Source organism: Pimephales promelas, chromosome 10 (assembly GCF_988280905.1).
Source record: "Pimephales promelas chromosome 10, fPimPro1.hap1.1, whole genome shotgun sequence".
In the NCBI taxonomy this organism is placed as follows: Eukaryota; Metazoa; Chordata; class Actinopteri; order Cypriniformes; family Leuciscidae; genus Pimephales; species Pimephales promelas.
Window position 1 is genome coordinate 23,917,973 of NC_142778.1, and position 15,309 is coordinate 23,933,281.

General features: G+C 39.7%; 1 long non-coding RNA gene across 4 annotated transcripts in view; it reads left to right on the forward strand.

Moving 5' to 3' along the window:
- The first annotated feature begins 3,648 nt into the window (after positions 1–3,648).
- LOC120486298 (uncharacterized) overlaps positions 3,649–15,309 on the forward strand; it is a 31,513-nt gene continuing 19,852 nt past the window's right edge. For 2 of the 4 annotated variants that reach the window (XR_016145372.1, XR_016145375.1), the window contains exons 1-3: positions 4,732–4,799; positions 4,893–4,967; positions 14,631–14,710. This is a non-coding gene — a long non-coding RNA (uncharacterized LOC120486298). Of the gene's footprint in view, positions 4,057–4,730; positions 4,800–4,892; positions 4,968–14,630; positions 14,711–15,309 lie in introns of those variants that run through there. The other 2 variants (XR_016145374.1, XR_016145373.1) reach the window with 2 other exon arrangements.

A 15,309-nucleotide genomic window follows, 5' to 3' on the forward strand; every position in this document is an offset into this window, starting at 1 on the left:
CTAAGTTACGTTAACTTTAATTGGATGTAACGTTAGGTGCATATAGCAAACTCGGTTCACCTTTTGGGAAGAAAGCAGTCATCAGCTGCTTCCCCGCATTCTGCCTCCTATCTTTTTCTTTCCTCTCTTTTTTTTAAAGCCCGATTTGGGCTTTTTGCACAGCATGATCAGATCAGGCTCCCGTTACAGGCTCTAGACTCACTGCGTTATTACTTGTTTGCCGCCCGCTGCGTCTATGGGCGGTCGACGCGTTGCGGACTAAACCATTTGGAAGGGGGTCCAGAGTGTCTGGCACTGAGTTCATTTTGGTCAATATTTTTTTTAATTATTATTAATGACATCAATTGGAGGGCCCAATTAATTCTAATTAGGTTTTAAATTTATTTTTTTTTTAAATTGGTGGGATTTCAAAGGGCCCTCTCCCTAGACGGGGCCCTGGGTAGTCAGGTCCACTTTTCCCCCCACTACCACGCCCCTGACCACACATATAACCCACATTTCAGAACATTATCACCTGTCCCTCCTGCTTTAATGCGAAGAAGATGAAGATATAACACAGGCTTTATTCACAACACAGAATAAGATAACCAGCATGCGAGGCAGCATGTAAACATAATACCGGACAATGAATGAGAACTCAAGAGGAACTTTAAAACACAGTGATGATGAGACAATGATGAACAGCTTTGGTGATTATGTAGGTGTCCATTTTGACTGATCAGTGGCAGGAATAGAAAGACAAAGAAACACGTGCTGACTGGAGAAAAAAAATGAAAGTCCTACTGAATACAACTAAACATGCAGCAAGCAGATATTTGGGGAAACAAAGTAAAAATGAAAACAGAACCAGTTAAGTATACAGTAGTTTTTAAATGATAAGATAAAGTCAGTTTCAAATATTGCTACACAAATACTTTTGAATTCTAAATTAATAATTGATTCCCTAGTTCAACTTATCATTTGATAATCATTAAATTTGGATTAAAACTCAAAATTGTAACAAAGAAGACAATTAAAACTTCATGTTCTTGGTGTGAACGGCCTTAAGAAATTAATTTCCTTGTGCAACAATTCAGCATATTAGAATGATTTCGATGGATCATTTGACACTGAAGACTGGAGTAATGATGCTGACAATGGAGCTTTACCATCAAATGAACACATTAAATTTTAAACTAGATTAAAATAGATTATTATTTTGAATTTTAATACTTTACAGTATTTTTTTACCTTATTTGTGGTCAAATAAATGCAGCCTTGTTTAGCATAAGAGATTTCTTTCTCATAAGAGAAAGAAATCTTACTAACCCAAGTTGTTGAGGGTATATTTGATAAATCTGTGCAAGTTTGGGATTTTTGTGTGTGTGTGAGTGTAAATTCAGTGTATTTGTGTTTTTATTGTATTTTGACATTGATGGTTGCGTGTGTGCACTCCCATACCTCATGTTTTGCTCTCTCCAGCTCCGGCATGTTGAGTAGTTGTGATGAATTTGTAGTCGCCTTCTGTCAGGTGGAGACCGCTATAGACTGATCTCTGATCAGGAGAGGGACACAGGGCATCAATCTCCCCCTATGCTGATGGGTCCCACTCAAGTCCTACCCATAATTACCGAAATGTTAACAGTGACGCCCTGCTCATTAGGGAACAACTTCCTCTAACATTAATTCCTTAATAAGAAGATGCAGAGTGGAACATCATTTATATAAAATTAGAGTATCAGCCTGCGTCAGAGATTAATTTTAGTTTTAGCTTTAAGCGCGGAGGCGTTAACCACCCATTAATATTACTGATTTTTGCACCTGAGAAAGACAAAGACCCTCCCTTAATGGCCCTATTAAGTGCGATGGGGCCCTACATTGTAAGGACCCTTGCACAAAGAATGAGATTTAAAGGGTAAATCTCAACCTGAAGAGGGGAGAACGTTTTTACTCCATACACCCCAGTCTTGCATATCATTAACTCAAATAAGTTGTTTAAGATTGTATTACCCTTTAAGTTTAGGATTATGTATTTTGTGACTGTTCCCCCAAATGAACCAAAATGTTAAAGGTACATTTTGTGATTTTTAGTGACATCTAGCAGTTCGGTTGTGAGTTTGCACTAAAGGCTCAGCCCACTGCTCACCCCTCCCTTTCGAAGAAGCTATGGTGGCTAAAACGGGACAAACATATTGTCGTCTGAGACAGCAGAGAATAGCCAGAGTAAGCCAAGAGTGTGTAACATTGTCACCGTTTCTTTACCACAGTCCATTATAAACCACATCATTGATACAGTTTACAAAGCCATAGTCAGGTGAGGATCAAGGGTCTTAATATATAATATAATAATATCAATCAGCTGATTGTCTCACAAACATAGCCAGCACATTTCTCCCCATAGCAAACACATAATAGCCTACAGCGAGGGAAAAGAACCACGTGAAACTATGAAACTATTTATGTATTTTTTCTAACAAGGTAGTAAAACTTTAGCTGGCTAATATGAACCGTTACTATGGCTGAGCTGGTTAAAGCGTAAAGCGTTGTTCATGAGCGAAAAGGTGCGGGCGGAAAAAATGACATGATTGTAACAGTACGCACACCTCCTCATCCCCTAGACACCATTTACTTACATTTTGAAAACTCTTCGTGATCCTTCCGCTATCGACGGGTTGGTGACTCCTGTAACATACTGTTTTACGGTCAATGACAAGAGTACTAATCAGCTGTCTCACGAATGTAACCAGAACATTTATCCCCACATAGCAAAGCCATAACACAGCGAGGGAGAAGAACTAAATTACATGAAACAACTACATTACACCACTCACAATGGAAGTTTATGGCTAGCTTCTAGGTTTTTGCGGCTTCTCTTTCAAGGTATGAATGAAACAAGCTCTGTAGCGATGTTTGTTCACGTTCGGCTACGGTAGAAACATGACGTCACAATATGTCGACCTTATAGAAGGGGGTGGCCGCGGTTATGTAGATATAAATGTCTCATTCTAAGGTAATAAAAACATTGCAGTTTATTAAGTACGTTCTTTATACACCATTGAAAACATAGTTATGGATGGCATATTGCATTTCTGTTAATAGATACTCAATTTTTTACACATTGCACCTTTAATCTTTGCATTCATTCTATTTCCAATTGCTTATTTCAGCTGAAAAATCAACCACATCCTGACTGCATTGTCCCATATGTCCCACCACCCCATGAGCGATGGTGGCGGAACGCTTTTAGGGACAGACGAGTGTGTGCGTCTGTGGACTCGTGATGGTGTGTGTCACCGGGTGATGGATGCCACCCCAGTTCTGTCAGCCTTCCACTAGGCTGACAGCAGCAGACTGCAGCTGCCCTCCCAGGATGCAGTTCTGCAGTAGGGGGTCGGATGGAGTGTGTGTGCTGGTTTGTGGTGTCATAAGGAGCCAACGCCTGATCCTCTGAGCCTAAAACTCTCTGTGCAATCTCACTACCCACAGTCAGCTTTCTCTGCTTTTTGCTGCCAACTTGCACTTTAGGGAAATCTAAACTTTGAGTCAGAGTCCCAAAAACTCTTATTGAAACAGCGTGGCCTCTCCAGTGGATGCCACTTCGAGTGCCATAGGGCCTTGTTTTCAATTTCATATAATTGTCTGAACTGCAGTGTCAACACTGGCCCAGAGTAAAGTTTGTATGGGTTTCACGGTTTTGTTTAGCTGCTGGTTAGCTTGTCTGTAGTGTTGCAGCTTTAAGCAATGGCTGTATTTTCAATGTTGCCAGGCAATGATTTAGAGAATCTACTGCAATCTCTGCCCTTGCAAAATTTTCAGTTCTGACAGAAGGACTCGGGAGATAAAATTATGTAACAAAGCATCCATTCATTGGCTGGCCAGCAAGCAATTATTCATAAAGTTCTTTGGCGTAGGCCCCGTCCATAGTTCATAATCTGAGGGTAGCAGATCAGCATCTCCTGCCTAAAGACGAAAGCAGGGGCACAGCCGACCCCCTGGGAAGTATAGACAGGACCATCCTGGTGGAAATGGGGAGGATGGAGGTGGTTGTCGCGTTGACATCTGCGAACTCAAACATGTGTAAGTACCACTCTTATACAGCAAGAATAAGGACGTGATTGGATAATTTGTGCAAAATATGGTCATACGATATTCATCCATATTTGTGAAGAATTACAGAAACATACCATGTTAAGCATAGTTTTATGAAATAGTTAGAGTTGAGATTGTGACAGCATTAGATAGAGACCCCATATTAACGTAGTAACAATAATTGTAATTAGGTCATGCCAACTCTCTGAGGGTTTGGCAACGTTATGACAAACCCTCAGAGGTTATTACGGTATTATGTTAATTTGTTTGGTCTTGGTGGAATAGATCTGCTATACTACAAGTATGGGACTTGCTACTGCCAGTACGCACACAACACGCTGCTGTGAGCAAGTAAGACATGCTGCTGCTGTATAATAGCATACACAAATTATCCATAGCAGATCTATACAGGTGGAGCTGGGGAAGGTGGAGGGTTTCTAAACTTCTTCAACTCAACTTTAGCTGTCACATCATTCTCTATTGCGCAGCAGGTTTATTCCACCAAGACCAAGTAGTCCACCAGAGCTACAATTACTACCCTAATGTAGCCAAGTGGGATAAGTATCAGAAAATAAATTGGTCGTGGTCCCTTTAAGAGATTGTGTTGCGACGCTCACTTTACAGCATTGCCACGTGTAGTGTGCATGAGCCAGTTTTCAGTGAAGAGAGAGCAGTGAGAGCACGTGAGAGCTGCTGGTTTTGTTCATATACAGCTAGTAAGGCTTTTTGAGGTAAATAATATACAGTTTCATTCCATGAACAAAGTGTTTAAATGTTATATTTACGTATTACATAAATGTGTGTTCATTGGGGAATGTTTATAGATCGACTTTTAAGGACACCTGTGTGTGTATGTGCGAACTCGGTTTGATCACGCGTGGGACACGTGCAAAGACTGGGTATGTGTAATAAATGTTAATTAAATTATGTTCCCTTTTCGAAGCCCAGTGTTTGTGAACGTTTAAATTGTATGTGCATGTTAGAAACCAACCAGTGGGTTCTTTTAGCATTAAATATCTGGTTAAGAGCTATGGAAATGGATTGAATGGTATTTGAACAGTGTACTAATTTTCCTTTCTTTAAAACTGTATGCAGATACTGTGAAGTTTGATGGTAGACTAACGAACTGTTTTTCATTTGACTATTATCCTCTACTGTATTTCATTACTGTGTTTCATTTTTTTCCAATGTCTTTCATTTAATTTGATTTCAAACAGTTGGTGTCATAATCATCTTTTATACCAAAGAAGTGCCACAAAGAAATGTGAAAGACTTTTCATGTTATTATTTTTGTTTCTAAATATTTGCTCCTTTCAACCGCTGTCCTTTATAGAGACAGCAGCAAGTATAAAGCCCAAAAAGTAATTTTTGTATCCTGTGCAGTTTTATTCAACCACTGGTTACAATACGGGGTCTCTATCTAATGCTGCCACAATGTTAACTCTAACAAGTATTTCATAAAACTATGCTTAACATGGTATGTTTCTGTAATTCTTCACAAATATGAATGAATATCGTATGACCATATTTATGAAATTATATTAAAATTGTGGCTGATAACAGTTTCTTGTTAAAGCTGATAACTGATAATAGTCAATATTAAAACAATGCAATTTTAGGTAACACTTCACAATATGGTATCATTTGTTAATATTAGTTAATGCAGATTAACTGACATGAACTAACAATGAGAAATATATTCTCACAGAATTGAATTATCTTTGTTAATGTTTGTTAATAAAATGTTCATGTTCGCATTCACAGTGCATTTTCCAATATTATTACAAGGCTCTGTGGAATACTTGATTCTGATCAGTCAATCGTGCCATCCAGCGGAGTGTGATTCCTTGATAACAACCAATAAAAACAGATTGCATGCTTTGCGTCAGGGCCCTGATTCCCCTGTTGGGGTTTATTCTGAGATAACAACTGGATGTACATTATCCCTTACTTAACTGAAAACTTAACATTTTAAGTAATTTTAAGTCTTAAAAGAGTATACATGTTGATGCTAACAGTAACTATGATTAATAAATGCAGTGTTGTTCATAATTATTTCATGTTAACTAATATAATTCACTAATGTAAACAAATGAACCCTTATTGTAAAGTGTTTTTCACAAATTTGTGAATATAGAAATTAAGAATAAAGCAATTAAAACTAAATACCAAGTGAATGTATATTAATTTTGAGATTTGTTAAATATTTGTGTTATTAATTATTAGTGTTTTAGGAGATGCTAAATTACACATGCTAAATTAAATATCAAGACACCATTAAAATAAAAAATGTCAAACATTGTTTGATAACAAAAATGCTGCAAGATATATTATATTTTGGCCTTTTTACTACATATTTTAAAAGGTTCTGTAGAGAGAAATGGAAGTAAAAAATATTTCAGAGCACATATGACCTAACCGTAAACCACAGCTACTAATAGACTTACTAACTAAAATAATTAATTATGGCTATACATCCTCTTGCATTTCTTCACATTTGTAGAAAACATGTTAGAATTGGTCTGCAACACTGCTCAGTCCACCTCCAGTTGATTGAAACAACTGCTATGTCAGAACCTCGTGCATGTTGTTCATGCTACTGCATTCCAGTCGAGAAGATGCAGCAGCCGTGTGCTATTGTTTTAGCAGAGGGTTTCATAGCATAACATTAGGCAGGCTCGGAGAGGCCTGACATTTAGCGATGACTGTGACTAATGAGATAAATTGTTCCAGCGGCAGAAAGGTTGTAAATCAACCTGTCACCAGTATTAAAGGGATTTGTGTTTGCCCCAACCTAGATCCTCAACATTATTAGAAAATATTCACTTTCATTTCATCGCAATTCACATGGTTTATGTTCTACAAAAAAAAGTTTAGTTCTGGTTCGGATCCTTCACGTATGACATACAAAATTGAACAGCATGCTAAATTAGCTCTAGTGAGTTAATGCTTTAATATATACCAAGGTACTGAATGACCATATTTATGTACCATGATGACATTTACATAGTACCCTAATACTGGTACTTCATTTTTTTTTTTGTCTTAAGCACAGAAAGTTAACACATTCAATTAAACTAATTTTCAAAACAGTGTTCTCAATTCTAAAATAAAATAAATCATATTTTTTAATTATACATTTATTCTGTGTTATTGTGTGTGTTGTTTTTAGTCTGTGCGGCATTTAGGCCATCGGTGTGCTATGTGTAAGTGATCGGTACACTGTAAAAATTTCAAACCTCCCAACTCAAATTTTTCTAGTGAATTGTCACATCAAAATTTTTCAATTGGCCCAAGTGAAATTCTGCAAAGTGATACATTTAAATTAGCAGAATTTCACTTTTTAAATGTGACCAGTTGCTAGAAAACTTTGAGTTGGGGAGGTTAGACATTTTTTACAGTGTCAGATTTTAATATTTTTGAAAGAAGCCTCTTATGCTCAAGGCTGCATTATTTTGATTAAACATACTTAAAACAGCAATATTTTGAAGTATTTTTTTAAGCTAAAATAATAACATTACTGTTCACTTTTGAGGAAACTCGCAATGCGTCGATGACATTTTGGGAACGCCTCCAGCGTGAATTTGTCTGAAGCATCTATGTCCATTAGTCCAGTGGAAGAAATGAGCGTCACAGGCGGGTGATGTCAAGATAAAAGCAGCATTTGCTTGCATTGCCTCCGCAAGCGATCTGTGTCTTTTTGTCTGTTATATTTATTGTTTGTATATATATATATATATGGCGAAACAAGTTTTCAAGCTCTGTGCTTCTCCTTGCCCGCGCAATTATGGGTGGGGATACACACAAGCTTTTTGTACTTTGTTTGATAGAGAAGCATGTGGTTGCAGCCTTCGAGGGGGCTGAATGCCAGCATTGCGAGTTGCTTCTGCTTCACGTGCTCTGCTCCCGCCTGTCTCTTTTTCAGAAAAGTGCCCAGGCCTGTGATCCTCAGGGTGCAGGACCCGCTGTTGCCGAGGCAACATGGAGAATGCATTCCTGGGGATCGCAAAAGGATCTTTCAGAGGGGTTGGAGACGGGTCCGAGGACCTTTTCTTCTTCCTTACCTGCAAGATCCAGTGCTCTCCCTCCGGTGTTGGAAGCCTGCTCTGCGGCTTCTTCCGCCCACTAATACACGTTCGATCTTGATGTCCTCACAGGACCGTTTTGCCAACCCCGCCACTCTTGCTAACACTCAAAAAGATCTTGACTCAGACCAGATCTGAGGACTGATTTGTCACTATAGATCTGAACGCTTACTTCCATGTCTCCATCCTTCCTCTGCATAGGAAGTTCCTGAGGTTTTCTTTGGGTGCAAAGAATACTAGTATTGGGTACTTCCTTTCTGTCTAGCTTTATCACCCCGCACATTCACGAAGTGCATAGATTCAGCTCTGGCCCCGCTCAGGTTGCAGGGCATACGCATTCTGAATTACATAGACAACTTGCTGATTCTAACGAAATCAGAGCAGTTAGCGATTCGGCATCGAGGTGTCGTCCTCACTCACGTCCTCACAAATGTTGGGGTTAAGGCTCAATGCCAAGAAGAGTGTGCTTTCTCTATTACAGAGGACCACTTTCCTTGGTGTGGTCTGGGATCCAGTCACGATGCAAGCTGTTCAATCGCCCGCTCGTGTAACTGCTATCCTCTTTGCCATCGAGTTGCTTTCTTAACAGTGGTTCCCTCACCGGCTGAGGAGCGGTAATGGAAGGCAGCTCAGCTCAGGGTCTGTGAAGGAGTCATCATCTCTCTTGGCACATAAATTGCTTGGAGATGATGGCTGTGTTCAATGCGCTGAGACATTTCCTCCCAGACCTGAGGGGCCATCATGTGCTTGTCCAGACAGATAACACATCGGTGGTCTCTTATCTGAACCGTCGCGTCTGCTTTTGCAAACTGGCGCACCAGATCCTTCTGTGATCCCTAAGGAAAATACACTTTTTTTGAGGGCAGTGTATATTCCAGGGGGGGAAGAATATAGGAGCTGACACCATGTAGAGGCAGGGACTGAGGCCAGGGGAAAGCAGACTCCACCCAGAGGTGGTAGAGCAAATATGGCAGTTTTACAGCCAGGCAGAAGTTGATCTGTTTGCATCTCAGCACTGTCCACTCTAGTTTTCACTCAACCAGCCCCATTCGTCTGTATGGATTTCCCCCAGTTACTCTGCTCCCAGGAGTTCTGGAGAGAATTCAACAGGATGAAATAAGCCTACTGCTAGTAGCTCCATGCTGGTCAAGTCAAATTTGGTTTGCGAACCTCATTCATCTCCTCGACGGCCCTCCATTGATCCCGATCAGGAGAGACCTTCTGTCTCATGCAGGGGGCACAATATTTCACCCCAGCCAGAGATTTAGAAACTGTGGGTTTGGCCTCTGAAGGAGCCCAACTCGTAGAGAGTGGTCTCTCAACCGAGGTTGTTGAGACCATTCTAAGCTTGAGAGCTGCCACTACAAGTAAACTTTATGCACTTAAATGGAGAGTTTTTTTCTTTGTGGTATCACCAGCATCAGTGGGATCCAGTTAACTGTTCAGTAAAGACAGTACTCGAGTTCCCCGTAAGAGCTCTTTATGCCAGGTTTATGTCCTTCCATGCTCAAGGTCTACTTGGCTGCCATTGCGGTTTTCCATGCCCTGTTGGGTGGTATATCATTGGGTCGAGACCCCCAGATCACACGTTTCCTTCGTGGCACATTGAGGCCTGCAACTCGCACTAGGGTGCCAGCTTGGGACCTTCCAATATTTTTACAAGGCCTGTCTAGGGCTCCATTCGAGCCCTTAGATTCGGTTTCAGAATAATGTCTTACTCTGAAGACCATCTTTCTGCTAGCTATTTCGTCCCTCAAAAGAGTTGGAGACCTTCAGGCCCTTTCAGTTTCCCCCACTTGCCTTGAGTTTGCACCAGGGATGGTTAAGGCATTCTTAAATCCAAAAGAGGGATACGTCCCTAAGGTACCGACCATGATTCCAGAGCCTATTGTGCTGCCGGCTTTCTGTACTGCTCCTTTTACCTCTTTGGACCAGGAGAGCCTGAACCTCTTATGTTCACTGGACACTTCCCGAAGAGAAGTTCCGACTCTACAAAGTGAGCTCTGTATGGCAGCTTCTAAAACCTTATTATTTGAGGTTTCTCACCAATACGTTTGAGATGCGGAGGACTGGTCCTCACCACTCATATTCAAGTTGTATAGCTTGGACCTGGATGCTGCTCCAGGGTCCCAGGTGCTTAGTGCTTAGTTGACAACAGTTGACTCTCAGGTAAGTTTGGCAGTTTGGTGAATTTTCTGCAGCTTTAGTTTCTTAATATTCTGGAAACTGTAGTATGAATTCAGGATGTTTGGGGCACTTTTTGCCATTGCGGTGACTTGGAAAATGTGCCTTATTCAACCTGAATTCACCCCTACATATTTTTGCAGGATTTATTGATGTATAGAAAGTTCAAAAGAACAGCATTTAGTAACATTTATTATGATGATCCACTTTAGACACTTTCTACTATACAACTTTACAACTACATGTCAACTAACTCAAATTCGAGTATTGTTAGTCTGTTGTAGACTGTTAGGTTAGGGTTTAGGTTAGTAAAATAAGTTGACATGTAGTTGCAAAGTTACTTATAGTCAGTAGGATCTCTGTTTCGGTGCCATCAAAATAAAGTGTTGGCAGATATTAATCAGACAGTCTACTAATACTCTAAAGAGAGTTAGTTGACATTGAGTTACTCATACTAACTATGAGTAACTCAATGTCAAATAACTCTCATTAGAGTATTAGTTTTTCTAAAGTGGACCATTGAAATAAAGTGTTCACAGTATTTAAAACTGATATAATATTTTGTAATATGGCATTATAACTGTCACTTTTGATGAAATTCACCCTCATTGAATCATTGAATATTTTTATTTGCATTATAATATTTCTTTTGTAGAAAAACAAGAATATTTATTAATTGTTTTGTGTGTGTGTGTGTGTGTGTGTGTTTCCAAACATTTTATACAATTATATTTCCTTTCACATCAATACAGGTAAGAAAACTGTCTCTGTCAAGCCATTTAATGGGGTCTTAAGGATGCAAAGGTCTAACAAGGCCCTTGCTTTCGATCTAAATGCCCAGAAAAGAGTGTTACAAGTGTACCTCAAACATTGGTTGAAAGAGGCTAGTTAACCTGGAAGTACACTGGCCGCCTCAAGAGCACAGCCTAGCCTTCACAGGGGAGTGAAGGCCAAATAGAGTGTGAAGGGAAGGAGGAATGAGGAGCAGAGGAAGAAAGCATGACTGTCAGACAGGACATGGTTAGTTAGACAACGTCTGTAGATACAGGAAGGGAAAACAAGCTCCAAGGCCAGTATGCAGTGGTGAGATGAGAGCCTCTCTTGGAGCTGAGCTGAGGACTTAAAGATAGATGGCCTGTTTTCACTGGAGGATTTGGACTGTGTGTTCTGGCCAGATTTCCTGCTGCTATGAGCCTGTTGGGAGGGAAAAAACACTTTTTTATAACCCACGTATATAGTTTACGCTTCAACATATACAATATGCAAGATGAAAAAAAGCAGAAATAGAAAAAGAGATGGGAGATTTGTGATCTCTAATGACGGGGGAAACAGTGAGTAGCCAAGAGCTCGTGACATGCTAATAGGGTGTCACTTATCGCTATATCGTACTTTCCCCAAATGAGTCCTTAAGGCAAGAAAAGTTGAGGTTTACCTGTTCGGTAATGACCTCAGTGAGCATAATACTGTAATACAAGCTGTGCTCTTTTAAATTGTCAATGGCAAGGAACAATGAACTTTCACACACACACACACACACATGCAGAGCTATTTTTCCTACGGCTTGACAGCTCACACTATAAACATTTCGCAAACAACCTGCCATCTACAAATCATTTAGCGGCCAACGGATAAAATCCACAGCTAAAGTTTGTGCATGTCATATTCTTCCAATCAAAGCCCACAGGTCAAAGAGAAAGGGGTGGTGGGGAGAACGCTTGTGCTGCTGTTTTCCACTAAACATCGATTTAAAAAGAGCTGGCACTTCTCCCAGCCTATCTCTCAAATGGCATTAATGGCCTATCTCTCTCTTTTATTGTTTTCCAGGAATCTCCTCAGGGTTGGTTTGCACCTTACATCAGCACACATTCCTCAGTCCCTGCATGCCACCCCGAAACAATAACTCAACCAAATTAGCATATCAAGAGAGCGGTGCAGAGCCAGGAAATTTGGGTCATGTTTCATGGGACCATGATTATTCTGTGTTTTTTGCAGTCCCACCTTTTGTATTCACATTTCTGGCTCTGGAAAAGTCCGATTAAATCGCAAGCGCTTTCATTACAATGTGAAACGCCTTGGCTCACGTTTCTATGCTGTAGTAATATGGGTTTGAGGAAATGTTCTCATGAACATAGTTCACAGGCTAGATTTCCTCTCATTAGCTCATTTCGACAGCTAATGTCCTATTTGCATTAGGCTTATTTTTCCTCATGCAGCTGATGCTCTCCTGGCAGGTGCCAGGTGAGATACTGGCGTCTCTATCAGGCTCTGTTAAATAAACAATGCTTGATGTCATCTAAAACTCCTAAGAAGTCAGAACAGACAAAAGTCAATGTCTTCCTGTGGTAGATAGAAAGCCCAGCTGCCTTTTTACCTCATCGCAGCTAGCCCCTGTGTGACCCTGCTTGGAATTGTGGGTAGGAAAAGTCTCTTTAGGTAGAGTGGGGGCTTGAATCGTGCAGGTGCTTTGCTTTGATGCACAAACTTGGCAATGCATTTGAGAGAATACCACAGTGTAAACTTATTCCTGTTTGTTATTTTTTCTCCATCAAACTTTGTTGAAAGGTGCTCACCGGCTGTGCAATTATCCACTGACCAACTTAACACAATAAGCGACTGCGGTTCATTCAGACCTTCCTTTTGTCTTGAATCAGGCAGCTAATTATAAACCGAACAAGCGTATTAATTGATGCGGGTCACTAGAAAGGGCCAGTCCAAGTAATTACAAGAAGCAAAATGCACGCCAATGAAGAGAGCGTTCAGGAAGTAAAAAAAAATACGCCAACTCACATTGGCTTTCAAGTAAAACATTTTATGTCTTTCAGTTTTGGGCAGAAATTCTGTTGCCTGTGAGAAACATATGTTGGTATGAGAGGAGCTTTAATTTTTCACATGTCCTAGTTTCTGCTGCTCTCTGGGGAGGACAGACCCACTGAACACAGACAGAACTGGGGATTGGTGTCTGTCCAAAAGTGCTTGCAGTGAAGAAACAACTATCTGACCGATGGGACAATCCTGAATCTTTCACAGACAATGTCACACAGATAAAGCTCAGTGAACAGTGTCTCAGTGGAAACACATACATTCATGTTTAACAAATACATATATCTAACCATGCGAGTTCACACTGGTTTGTATTATATTGTACAGGAGTCCTCCAAGTTATTTTCTATTTTTCATTTACTTTATACCTTTATTATTAAGCTCAATTGTATATAAGAAATTCCTTATGAGAATGTTTCAGATAAAATATGCATTTTGTGATCACCAAATGCAGAACATGAAAGAAAAGTGGAACATAATTTGGTGTCCTCAGAGTGGGAAATAATCTTTTTTTGCCATCATATCTATCCATCTATCTTTCATCTATCTTATATCTTTCTTCTATGTTCTATCGTTCTTCTAACTTTTATCTTGATCCTCTATCTTCTGTCTGCCTAAACTACTTATTTTATACTAAAATATATTACACAACACAAAAAATACTGTGTTTGTTAACACAGTCTCATCCCAAGAAGTCATATAACTGATATCTTGGGACGTCTTTTGACCATACGTCAACATCCACCTTTTTAGGGTACCCTTAAACGTCGGTTACATGACGATCCCGGGCCGTCATACAACTGACGCTCTACCTTTAATGTCGGTTAGGTGAAGGGGTAGGTTTAGGTCTGGGGTAGGGTTAGGTATTCGATAACGTCATCTAACCGACATTTAAGGGTACCCTAAAAGGCGGATGTTGACGTATGGTCACAAGACGTCCCAAGACGTCAGTTAAATGACGTCTTGGGATGAGACTGTGCTGTGTTTGTAGAGGAACTCATATGCATTCCCAATGCATTGAAATTATTTTTGTATTATTACAGTATTGATTGATTATTGACTGATAAGTGTCCAGTCATTTCTTACTTGCTTCTTTGCATTACACTGATTAATTATATTTAGCAAGCAAGCATGCACTATGTTAGCTGTTTTCTTTATAACTAATGAATTAGTGATTTTTTATGAATTTTTGAATTTTTATATTTTGATGAAAAATGTGTGGTGTAATTAAATAAGGTGGTGCTAGCACCAGCAAATAGAATTCATACTTTGCAGTCACATGACTACCATAGATACTTGGCGGGCAACAAACGCTGACAAAAGGGCGACAAACAGGGGCCAGCCAGGGGAATTGCAGCCTTTCAAATTTCCAATACTACAATCAACTATTTAGACCATGAGCCCTATCTTGCACCTGGCGCAAATGACTTTGTACACTGACGCTTTTATCATTCCTATATTTTTCCTCGACAGATGCACGTCGGTAAACTTGGAAATGAACTTGCGCTCCCTGGGCTCGGCTGTGAACCGATTGTGAAGCGCAAAGTAACTAAGTAAGTAATAAGTAGACGCAGTACAATAGTAACGTGTCATTCATTCTCCATGCATTCATTTTCTCATATCATATCAAATCAAACACGTTTATGTTAAGATTACACGATTGACATAGTGTATCCAATCGCACAACAACTATCTGCTTGTTGTTTACACCACAAAACACCAACTTTTGTATATTAAAACTGGCAGCGTCCTGGCAAGATCCTTGATTTGTTTACTGGGTTTCGCTGCTAGAGAATGACGTTCTTGCCTGCCAGCCAGTAATTGTGATGTCACGTGCAAAGTATGAACTGTCTTTCAAATGGAAGTAATTACTTTTTTCAAACAAGTTTCCCAAACACTCCCCCATACAAATGACAATGAGTCTGTTGTTGTTGTTATTTATTTATTTATTTTAAAAATGTTGTTTTGAAAGCATTAGGGCCACTTATTTACACTTTTATTGTGAATCGACATACCCTACTTATTTTTTGTGCATTTATATATATATATATTAAACTGGGATAACACGTTTTTAATATTAAAAAAAAAAAAGCTTTAATTTTGATATCTAGGGTAAACACTCACATAAGTGTTTTAAAAAACCATATGCTTG